We start from the raw sequence: 11,595 nt of genomic DNA, 5'->3' as shown, positions 1-11,595 counted from the left end.
TTTATTTGTAATTCACAGGCTGAACAAATAAAATTGTTTCCTCAACCTTTGACTGGGTTGACATCACAGTCATCTGGGTGGGTCAGAGTTGTTGCTGCCATGGATTCCTACAGTTTAATGTCACTTTTAGTGATATACAGTGTTGGTCAAGTTACTTGAAAAAAGTAATCAGTAACTAATTACCGATTACTTCCCCAAAAAAGTAATCCCGTTACTTTACTGATTACTTATTTTCAAAAGTAATTAATTACTTAGTTACTTAGTTACTTTTTAAAAACACGATTTACAACCTGAATAGGTGATAAAGCGATAGATCTTTCAGCCCAATTCTACTTTTTCTACATAATCCATCATACAAAATGTAATCAAATGGAAAAGTCTCTTTTTAAAACTTGTTTTATTAGTTTTAATCTTTTAACTTTATGCATCAAGCAAAAATTTAATTATACAGGGAGTGCAGAATTATTAGGCAAGTTGTATTTTTGAGGAATAATTTTATTATTGAACAACAGCCATGTTCTCAATGAACCCAAAAAACTCATTAATATCAAAGCTGAATGTTTTTGGAAGTTTAGTTTAGTTTGTTTTTAGTTTTAGCTATTTTAGGGGGATATCTGTGTGTGCAGGTGACTATTACTGTGCATAATTATTAGGCAACTTAACAAAAAACAAATATATACCCATTTCAATGATTTATTTTTACCAGTGAAACCAATATAACATCTCCACATTCACAAATATCCATTTCTGACATTCAAAAACAAAACAAAAACAAATCAGCGACCAATATAGCCACCTTTCTTTGCAAGGACACTCAAAAGCCTGCCATCCATGGATTCTGTCAGTGTTTTGATCTGTTCACCATCAACATTGCGTGCAGCAGCAACCACAGCCTCCCAGACACTGTTCAGAGAGGTGTACTGTTTTCCCTCCTTGTAAATCTCACATTTGATGATGGACCACAGGTTCTCAATGGGGTCCAGATCAGGTGAACAAGGAGGCCATGTCATTAGTTTTACTTCTTTTATACCCTTTCTTGCCAGCCACGCTGTGGAGTACTTGGACGCGTGTGATGGAGCATTGTCCTGCATGAAAATCATGTTTTTCTTGAAGGATGCAGACTTCTTCCTGTACCACTGCTTGAAGAAGGTGTCTTCCAGAAACTGGCAGTAGGACTGGGAGTTGAGCTTGACTCCATCCTCAACCCGAAAAGGCCCCACAAGCTCATCTTTGATGATACCAGCCCAAACCAGTACTCCACCTCCACCTTGCTGGTGTCTGAGTCGGACTGGAGCTCTCTGCCCTTTACTAATCCAGCCACGGGCCCATCCATCTGGCCCATCAAGACTCACTCTCATTTCATCAGTCCATAAAACCTTAGAAAAACCAGTCTTGAGATATTTCTTGGCCCAGTCTTGACGTTTCAGCTTGTGTGTCTTGTTCAGTGGTGGTCGTCTTTCAGCCTTTCTTACCTTGGCCATGTCTCTGAGTATTGCACACCTTGTGCTTTTGGGCACTTCAATGATGTTGCAGCTCTGAAATATGGCCAAACTGGTAGCAAGTGGCATCTTCTCTCACCCCAACCGGTCGCAGCAGATGGCCGCCCCTCCCTGAGCCTGGTTCTGCCGGAGGTTTCTTCCTGTTAAAAGGGAGTTTTTCCTTCCCACTGTCGCCAAAGTGCTTGCTCATAGGGGGTCATATGATTGTTGGGTTTTTCTCTGTATCTATGAAGCGCCTTGAGGCGACTTTTGTTGTGATTTGGCGCTATATAAATAAAATTGAATTGAATTGAATTGAATCTTGGCAGCTGCACGCTTGACTTTTCTCAGTTCATGGGCAGTTATTTTGCGCCTTGGTTTTTCCACACGCTTCTTGCGACCCTGTTGACTATTTTGAATGAAACGCTTGATTGTTCGATGATCACTCTTCAGAAGCTTTGCAATTTTGAGACTGCTGCATCCCTCTGCAAGATATCTCACTATTTTTGACTTTTCTGAGCCTGTCAAGTCCTTCTTTTGACCCATTTTGCCAAAGGAAAGGAAGTTGCCTAATAATTCTGCACTCCCTGTATGCAACATTCTCTGACTGGAAGAAATTTGTTTAACATTTAAACTTATTTTCTGCACATTCCAGCACATAAAATATTTTTTTTTGTGTGTGTTTACACTCACTCTTTCAAATAGATGCAAGTAAAACACAGCAGAAAATAAATAACATCAAAGACTAACGGTCCTGTTACTCTATTTTCACCTGTAAAGCAGGAGTTTGGTAGGCGGAGGTTTACCCTGGTGCATGTGGTGTATTCATAATTGTCTCTGGTACATTTGTTGTATGGGTAGTATGTGTTCATTGTTTGATTGTGTAATTACGTGTTACGCACTGGCAATGCATGCCGGGTGATGGTAATACAAGAAGTAAAAGAGATGGTCTTACCGCACACAGAGTAAGAATCACACATGGTGTCAGAAGTGCTGTGTGACTTGTAAGACTCCATACATCTGCCGAGTGTGAGGAGAAGGGGAAGCTGGAAACAAAATGCCGAATGACGACGTAGACGATCGTCCGAGGGCAGGAGTTAGCACCGCGGCTAGCACTCCCAACGCTACGTTTAGCATCCAACCACCGGAGCCCTTTGATTTTTCCAAACCACACGAATGGACAAGATGGGTCCGTCGCTTCGAGAGATTCCGTCAGGCAAGTAATCTGTCTGCGAGCTCGGAGGAAAATCAAGTGAACACTTTCATATATTGTATGGGAGACGAAGCGGATGACGTCCTGAGAGGACTAAAGTTAAGCGATGTAGACCAACGGGACTATGCTAAAGTGAGAGATAGCTTCCACAACTTTTTCATTGTCAGGAAAAATGTTGTTTATGAGCGCGCACGTTTTAATATGCGCAAACAAGAGCCGAATGAGACTGTTGATGCATTCGTGACTGCCTTGCATGCATTAGCAGAGCACTGTAACTACGGACCGCTCCACGATGAGCTGATAAGAGACAGAATAGTAGTGGGCTTGGCCGACACGAGGCTGTCTGAGCGCATGCAGATGGAAAAAGACTTGGACTTGGATAAAGCTATAAATATGGTCAGTTGAAGAATCCGCGAGTTTCTCTGTGAATTTCCGTGGTACGGAAATACGTGGTAGCGCACTCGGTGCTTGCTTGGAAGTTTAGGGTTTTTTTCACTGTAAAAAGAAGTTTTCTTCCCACGCACAACGGACACTAATGTTTTTGTCACTTTTTATGGAATCTAACTCAAAGTAAGGTCAGTACTTCCACGCTTTAAACGCTGCACGCTCATACTCTCTCCCGCACTCGATATATTATCCATTGTTGATCTGCACACAGCTGTTGTCACGAACGTCGCACTCGCTTACGTCTAGGGATGGATATCGTTTAGGTTTTATCCGATACCGGTGCCAAACCGGTACTTTTGAAATGGTGCCGGTGCTTAAACGGTGCTCAAACCGGTGCTTAAAGAATGGAGAACACAAAATTGGTCCAAAAACCTCTCATGTTCAGCTGTTTTTTTTTTTTGTAAAAAGATAACAATGTTAGCCTTTTCTGCAGCTATGGGGCATATATGGTATCACTCTTGGCTGGAAGCAGTGCTTAATCAATGGAAAAAACACAAACTTTGTCCAAAAACCTCTCATGTTTAGCTGTTTTCCACTTTTTCTTTGGTCATTTTAGCCTTTTTGTCCAGGGTGAAGGGAGTATCTGCCATCAAACAAGAAGACAGCTGCATGTAACTACAACGGTGTTTGCTAGTTCACCTTACATGCATTAATTTAATAACGTGGTTAGCCTACTCAACGTAAATTATACACGAACAACATTAAGCTACTCACGCAGAGAAGAACGGCTGCTGCTGCCATCATCATCCTCATCATTTCTGCTACACTGGCAGGGCTAGGGGCCAGGACTCTCCTCTTCGGGTTTTTGGGGGATGTTGCTAACTCCGGGTCAGATAACAGGCACCACACCCGCAGTAGATGTGCTCGGTGTGAGGTCTCGCAGCAAGCTATCAAATACGGCGCATTTTTCGGCTTTTAAAAAAAACGCTATGCGTCGCCAGGTGTTTCATCGAATTTGAGGTGTTACCTCCTTTGACAGTATCACAGTATCAGCTTAAAGCACTTGTTGCAGGCTGCTGAGTTTGCATATTTTGCTGTGAAGTACAGCCAGACTTTGACCGCTTCGCCTTGGGCATTTTTAATCTGTAGCTCAGCTCTAAAAGAACGTACATACCTGGACCCGCCTACTATCCTCAGAAACGTAAAATGATTGGCTAGAATTCAAAGTGTATGACATCTCAGGAAAAAAAAGCACCGAAATAAAGCACCGAAATGTGCGCTGCTTTTCGGTCTGGTTACTACCGTTTATGTCAGAACCGGTGCCATCATGGCACCGGATACCGGTACCCATCCCTACTTACGTCACTGTCATGAGACATTCTCGCAAAAAAATCACGGTTTTAGTAACGCAGTAACGCAGCGTTCCTACGGGAAAGTAACGGTAATCTAATTACCGTTTTTGCAATAGTAATCCCTTACTTTACTCGTTACCTGAAAAAAGTAATCAGATTACAGTAACGCGTTACTGCCCATCTGTGGTGATATATATATGAGTACTTGACTGTAATGTCAGAGTAAAGTCTCACAGACTTAAACACATTTCTACCTCTCCCTCCATGACTAAAGCATGTGTCAGATGTAATGTGCAGAACTGAATCGTGCTCTAATCGCTCTAATATTCTACTCTGTAGGTATTACAGGTACTGTGCTGCAGTGGTTTGTATCATATCTATCTAATAGACCCCAATTTGTTCATGTAAATGGAGAGTCCTCTTCACACACTGAGGTTAATTACGGGTTCCACAGGGTTCAGTGCTAGGACCAGTTCTGTTTACATTACACATGCTTCCCTTAGCAGGACTCTAGAGTGTCACATTTGTGACCAAATGTCTCAATGGTGCAACTAAAAAAAAATCCTTGGTCGCAGCGGTGAAACCAGCCCGTGTGGTCAACAATAGGCTCACATTATGCCCATATCGTGGTCTAAACCAATCAGAGATAGTCAGGGGAGGCACCTCTCTGATTGGCCGGGGTCCAGATATTCCGAGTCCTTTGCGTACGTACGTTTGAAAATGCAGGCAGATAGAGATGAGTCGCTTAAATAAAGAAATATCAATTCATTAAATCCTGAATCGACTTTTAAATATTAATGTATTTTAGCAGAAACGAATCTCAGTTTAAAGCTGGTTAAATCAAACAGCTAAAACTGTCAGAGACCCGGTTCCAGGGAGTCGTGGTCTGTGAGCAGTGTGGACCATTATTATTATTATTATTATTATTATTATTATTTGATGTGCGTTTCTTCTGCACTATGCTGTCATGTCTGTGTTCCACATGTTGTTATTATAGGCAGGGTGTGTGTGTATGTGTGTGTCTGCGGGTGTGGCTGTAGGATGGATGACAGGCACCTGCAGGCCTGATAGGTGTGGCCAGTCCTCCAGCAGGGCCACACCTAAGGCCCATGCCACGCACCTGCAGCTGATTCGGCTGGTCGGTGGAGCTATTTAGGAGAGTGATGGAGCTCCCACCGGCAGGATTGTTGAGTTACACTCCAAGTTAGTGTGTGTCTAGCAGAGGTGGGACCAGGTCATTGTTTTGCAAGTCTCAAGTCTTTATCCTCAAGTCACGAGTCAAGTCTCAAGTAAAGTCAAGCAAGTCAGAGTCAAGTCTTAAGTCAAGACAGACAACTTTCAAGTCAAGTCCCAAGTCTGAAACTTTGAATTTCAAGTCCTTTCAAGTCTTTTTTTTAAAATAATGTTGCAGTTATATGTTAAATGTAAATAATAGACCATGTGTTCTTTTTTCAATCTGTATTTATCTCATCATCTGATGAAACAACTTATAAAATATGCATCAACTAATTCTGAAATTGCACCTTTATTATGTACAGCTCAATTAACCTTTGCTGCAAGAATAGTCTTCCTCTAAATTACAAATTCACAGAATAAACATTCAGTGAAAAATGCAAAAGCAGAACTTCCTGTTGAAACAAAAAGTGCTGAGATTTCCTTATGTACAAAACAATGAACCATCACAGTAAATGTAGTGCAGTGTGAATAGCTTGTCCTCTCGCTCTCATTTAGTCTCTGTGTGAACAGGTGTGAACATGTGTGTTTGTATGTGTCCATGTGTGAGTGACAGAGGAAACAAAACAAAACATTACATATCTTTATATATATATAAATGAACAAGAATGTGCACTTTAAGTTATTTCAGTTAACTATTTCAGTTAACTATTAACTATTCTGCATTAAATTTGCAAAAGACCAAATTGGCCAAAAGTCTGTCAGTCATTTGTGCACGATGAGGCCGTAGAATGATGCCACCATAGCTGAACACTCGCTCCACAGGAGCACTACATGCAGGTACTGCCCAAACTCTGGTGGCCACACGAAACAGAGAAGTCTGCATGTTCATTGCCCAGAACAAGAGGGCGTTCTGTCCATCAGCAATATCCAGGTAGTGACTTAGCTGTAGAGCTGGACTCTTCCCCACATCCTTCTTCTGCCTCTGACAGTAAGCAGCAAAGAGTCCTCCATCTTCAGTCCTCTTGATGTTCCTCACCAGGAGTCACAGGTTGCTCTGACTTTGCAGGATCTGCCGCATCTTGCAGGATCAGATCTGGCAAAACAAATTAACAACAGCAAAAGAGCCTTTATTACAATTTTAGACAAAAAAATACAGAAAAAATATAAACTATATTCAATCTTTACCTTTAACTTTTTGTGTCACCTCTGTCTTTATGTCACAACTGCCCAACACATGGTGTTCCACCCACAACAGAGAAAATGCTGGATCCAAAGCAGCTGCTTTAAGGTACACTGGATCTGAAAAGGGGGCAGTGATCCCATCTTCTGCTCTAGCCATTCGCACACTGATAAAGATTCCAAGAAATCTTTTGTTCAAAGATGCTTGGAGGCTCCTGACCAGACCATTCAGGAAACGGACTTGAGGCTTCAGTTTCTCCAGGTGGTGATTGAGGGACAGCACGGATGGAACAACAGCGCTAATCGTGACTATTTTCTCACCTTGTGTCAAATCTGTTGCTTCTCCAAAGGGCTTCAAGATGTCCACCATCTCCTTCAACAGGTTCCGCTCTCGTGTTGTGAGTAATAACTCCTTGTGCCCAGCCATTTCAAGAACAGCACAGAGTTTTAGATGTTCACATTGGATAACTGCCTTCACTGGTCTCAGTGTTGAATTCCATCTTGTGATTACAGCTGCAGGGATCGCTTTCTGTTCACCAAATTCAGCTTCAAACACATCTTTGAATGTTGTGCTTGTGTGCAGTAGAGAGCTGAGCTCAGATAACTTGCCACTTTGGTCTCTGACAAACCATCTTTCACCACCAGCTGAAGTGTGTGCGCAAAACACTGCAGGCGCTGTGTCTTTGCCACAGCAGCACCTACTGTTTCCTGATCTTCCAAGGTTAAGTCGTGCCAGAGCTCTGGGTCGTCAAGATGATCACCGTCATCATCATGTTCCTCAGCTTGCTCAGTGGGGAAGCACACAGTGAATGCTTTCTGCATATTGGCAGCATTGTCACTAATAATATAGTCTAGTTTATCTTTGATGTTGTATTCGTCACATATAGCTTCAAATTTCTCACAGATTCTTTCACCAGTGTGTAATCCTTTGGAGCGGTCAAAGGCCAGCAGTTTGGATTTCAGCTGCATCCTCTCGGTCTCTTTCTGTATCCAGTGCACAGTGATACCAAGGAAACCCCTCATCCTTCGGTCCGACCAAATGTCCACAGTGACTGAAACATGGTCAGTCTCGCTCAACTGAGTTTTTAACATTGAACGTTTCTCAGCAGCGAGGTTCTCTGTTTTTGATGTAATTGTTCTGCGACATACCGGGCTGTATTTTCTGTCAACTACCGTCAGAAAGTGACGAAAATTCTTGTTTTCCACAATAGAAAGGGGCAGGTTGCAACCAATAATAAAGTCACTTAATAATGCATTGGTGATAGCTTTCTGCTGTGGATGAGTCATGCTGTACTGTCCGGCACAAGTGTCCATAAACTGTGATATGGAAGGCTGTTGAGGTTCATTTGTGATCCTCTTTTTCATCTGGTATTCTTCAAATCTGACAGAGGTAAACATATTAGACTCATGTCAGAAATTCCATTACAACCATTCATGAATTGCATTTGACTTTAAGTTGATCCTAATAATCCTAAATAACTATTAACACTTAAACCCTCATAGTTTTCAGACAATAAAAAATATAAATAAAAAATATATAAACAATATTTATTAAAACACTTTTGTCAAAACTCTGCATACAGTTCTAATAAGCAATGTTTAGCATCCCTGTTAAGAATAACTGACCTTTGCAAATAAACAACAGCTAATAATATAAGATCAAAGTATTTTATTTGATGTATTGACATAAATGACAGAAGAAAAGGGCATGTATAGCAGGACTACTCAATTACACACTGAGGTGGGCCAGATTTTCTAACCAAAAAAACATTTCCCTGGCTCAGACATTAAACACGACCATGCTCTCATTGCAAATTAAACACAGTTGTTTTGAATTGTGATGTGTTATGGACAGAACAGGACAGCATGCACAGGAAACACGGGAGCGGAGAGCACGAGCACAGACGTTTGAGTGAGACATGACACGGGAGTCAAGGAGCTACGGGGATTTATTGTGTACTGGTTATTTACCTCACTGTAAATAAACGCACTGTCTTCATTAAAGAGTCCAGTAAATAAATGTCAGACTTACAGCTCCTGTTTTACTGCATTAAAGTGATCAGATGACTTCAGCGCTTTGACATGGATGGTAGTGAAAGCAGGAAATGACAAAAGTAGCACAGCAGCAGCTTTTAACATGTCTGAGCTGGAAACAGAAACTCTGCTATGAACATCATTCATAGAACAACTTCCAGCTTCTTTTGCTCGGCTACAGTTTGGATGGATTTGCATGTAAAGATGCAAAGAGACTAAAATGGTTAGTGTTAGGAGGTCAAAGGTCAGAGCTCCTGTGAGTCTGAGAGCAGCCATGTCAGGAGTCTGACCTGAGCCAGTGTTTGACATGGACACATCAGCACTGCTGTCAGTGAGCCTAACGACAGCCGTTAGCATCATTTCAGTGTTTCAGTCATAAAAACACTTCCTGTCACTGTGGTGGTTACAGTGACATCATGCAGTTTGTGCTTTGACCTCCAGAGGGCGACAAATCAGCACAGACAGAGAGCTCCATTCAAACTTTGCTGCCATCAGTAATAATTCTTCAAATATAATCATCAGTTAAGTGCTGAAATTTTCCAAATGTCCAACATTTAGACTCCTCACAGTAGGACCATCAATAACATCGACTCACCTCAAATTAATGTTAAAGCAACGGCCCTTCTTTGAAAATGTAAGGTACAGATATTTGTTTAAAAATGTAGGGAGTAAAAGTAAAAAAAAATCTGAAAATGAAATTAAAATTAAAAAAATTATTTTTTTTATCCCACATTATGGCTCAATGTCTCCAAAGTGATATTTGATTAAAAGTATGTCATTTCTTTTAATTGAATCTAGTTTAGTATGTAATTTAACGGACTTTTGTTTTTCTCTCCAATGGAGCTGTTGACATTAATGTAATTCCATAAGAAGTCAAATTAAAGTAGTGGTCAGTCTCGAGTCAGAGGTGGTCAGGGAAGAGATTACCTCACTCACTTCATCAGTGTTGTTGGCAGTTCTCTGTACCACGTTCATGCAGGTTTCAGTGTTGTTCCTGACAAGGTGTAAACAGTCATTTCAGGCTCATGTAGAGACGTCCAAAGAAACTCAAAATATTTTTCTCTAAGAGTTCTTGTTAATATCTACGTTAGGCAACATGTGTTACCTTGTTGTGTCTGGTTGATTTTCCTCTTTCTCATCCATGAAATGAAGAGAGGCTGTTGTATCATTACCAGGTAAACTTGCATCAAAGTCTTTGTCAAAAATAATGTGTCAGTTAATCTGAAAAAATCAGCAGCTGATTTTCCAAAAAATCCAATGTAACATTAGAAACATATGAAGATGTTCACACATGATCCAGAATCAAGGTGAGTGATGGTGTAAGAGGAAATCTGTGTGCAGTATTTAGTGTTAGAAGCTCTGAATGGATGTGTGTGAGCTTTAAATGTTTGGCTGGAAAAAGGCTGCTGTGTTAATAAAGTTTATTTGAAGGCAGGAAGAAAAGCTGGTAAAAATACCAAACGTGTGAATTATCAGGCTGATCAATTTTATCATTAAGACACAAGATTATCTGATGGGTTATAAAAAATAATCTTTCTCTGCATGAGAGTTTTTTTTTTCTTCCCGCTGTTTAAAAAATACAGCAGCCAGAATCAAATGGATATTTGATCACATTTCCCCAGTAATCAGTGTTTCAGTCATAAAAACACTTCCTGTCACTGTGGTGGTTACAGTGACATCATGCAGTTTGTGCTTTGACCTCCAGAGGGCGACAAATCAGCACAGACAGAGAGCTCCATTCAAACTTTGCTGCCATCAGTAATAATTCTTCAAATATAATCATCAGTGTTTGAGCAGCTATGATATCAGGGACAATCTAGACATGTGTGACAATACTGAACATGTCACATGACACACCTTAAACATCATGTGATCCACTCTCAGTCTGCACTTTCATTCATGACTTCAACAGGTTGAAATGAGCTTTGAAGAAACATTCAGTGAAATAAAGCTTTCATCACAGGATGGTTGCTGCTCACTGATTGGACGGTTGGTTTCCGCTCTGTTCTCAGTCTTTACTGCACAGGTGAAGGTAGAAAGTGTGACTGGATCTACAGACTGGAAACAGAGAAACTGACTGTAAATGATTGTATTATAAAAAAGTTTTGTTCCACTCAAAGTAAACAGGATGTCAGAGCTGAGCTGGTATTGGTATGTTCACATTTGTGGTCACAATGTTTCATTACATTTCCTGTAGGTGGCCTCAGTGAACTTCACACTGAACCAGTGTGACCATTTTGAAGGGAAATGAAACAAAAACAAACAACAAAAAATCTGCACAGTGATCAGGATCTATGAAAATGTTGGACTGATTCAATTTGTTTTCTCTAAAATAACATTTTTCTCGTTTCCATAAATCCATCCATCCATTCGCTTCTCCTTTTCAGGGTCGTGGGGGGCGCTGGAGCCTATCCCAGCTGTCATAGGGCGAGAGGCGGGGTCCACCCTGGACAGGTCGCCAGTCTGTCGCAGGGCCAACACACAGGGACAGACAACCATTCACACTCACATTCATTCGCACATTCACACCTAGTGGCAATTTGGAATATCCAATTAACCTATCCCCACAAGCTGCATGTCTTTGGACGGTGGAAGGAAGCCGGAGTACCCGGAGGGAACCCACGCAAACACGGGGAGAACATGCAAACTCCACACAGAAAGACCCCGGCCTGATGGTGGAATTGAACTCAGGACCTTCTTGCTGTGCGGCAACAGTGCTAACCACTAATAATCCAAATTGCCACTATATGTGAGTGTGAATGGTTGTCTGTCCCTG

General features: G+C 41.3%; 1 pseudogene; it reads right to left on the bottom strand.

Moving 5' to 3' along the window:
• Positions 1 to 6,318: 6,318 nt before the first annotated feature.
• On the bottom strand, positions 6,319 to 7,607 carry LOC146389385 (uncharacterized; annotated as a pseudogene).
• Between the last annotated feature and the right edge of the window lie 3,988 nt (positions 7,608 to 11,595).

Source organism: Perissodus microlepis, chromosome 3 (genome assembly GCF_051167445.1).
Source record: "Perissodus microlepis isolate ML-2025 ecotype Zambia chromosome 3, ASM5116744v1, whole genome shotgun sequence".
Classification (NCBI taxonomy): Eukaryota; Metazoa; Chordata; class Actinopteri; order Cichliformes; family Cichlidae; genus Perissodus; species Perissodus microlepis.
Note: the sequence above shows the minus strand (reverse complement) of the source record. Positions and strands in the feature narration are given on the sequence as shown.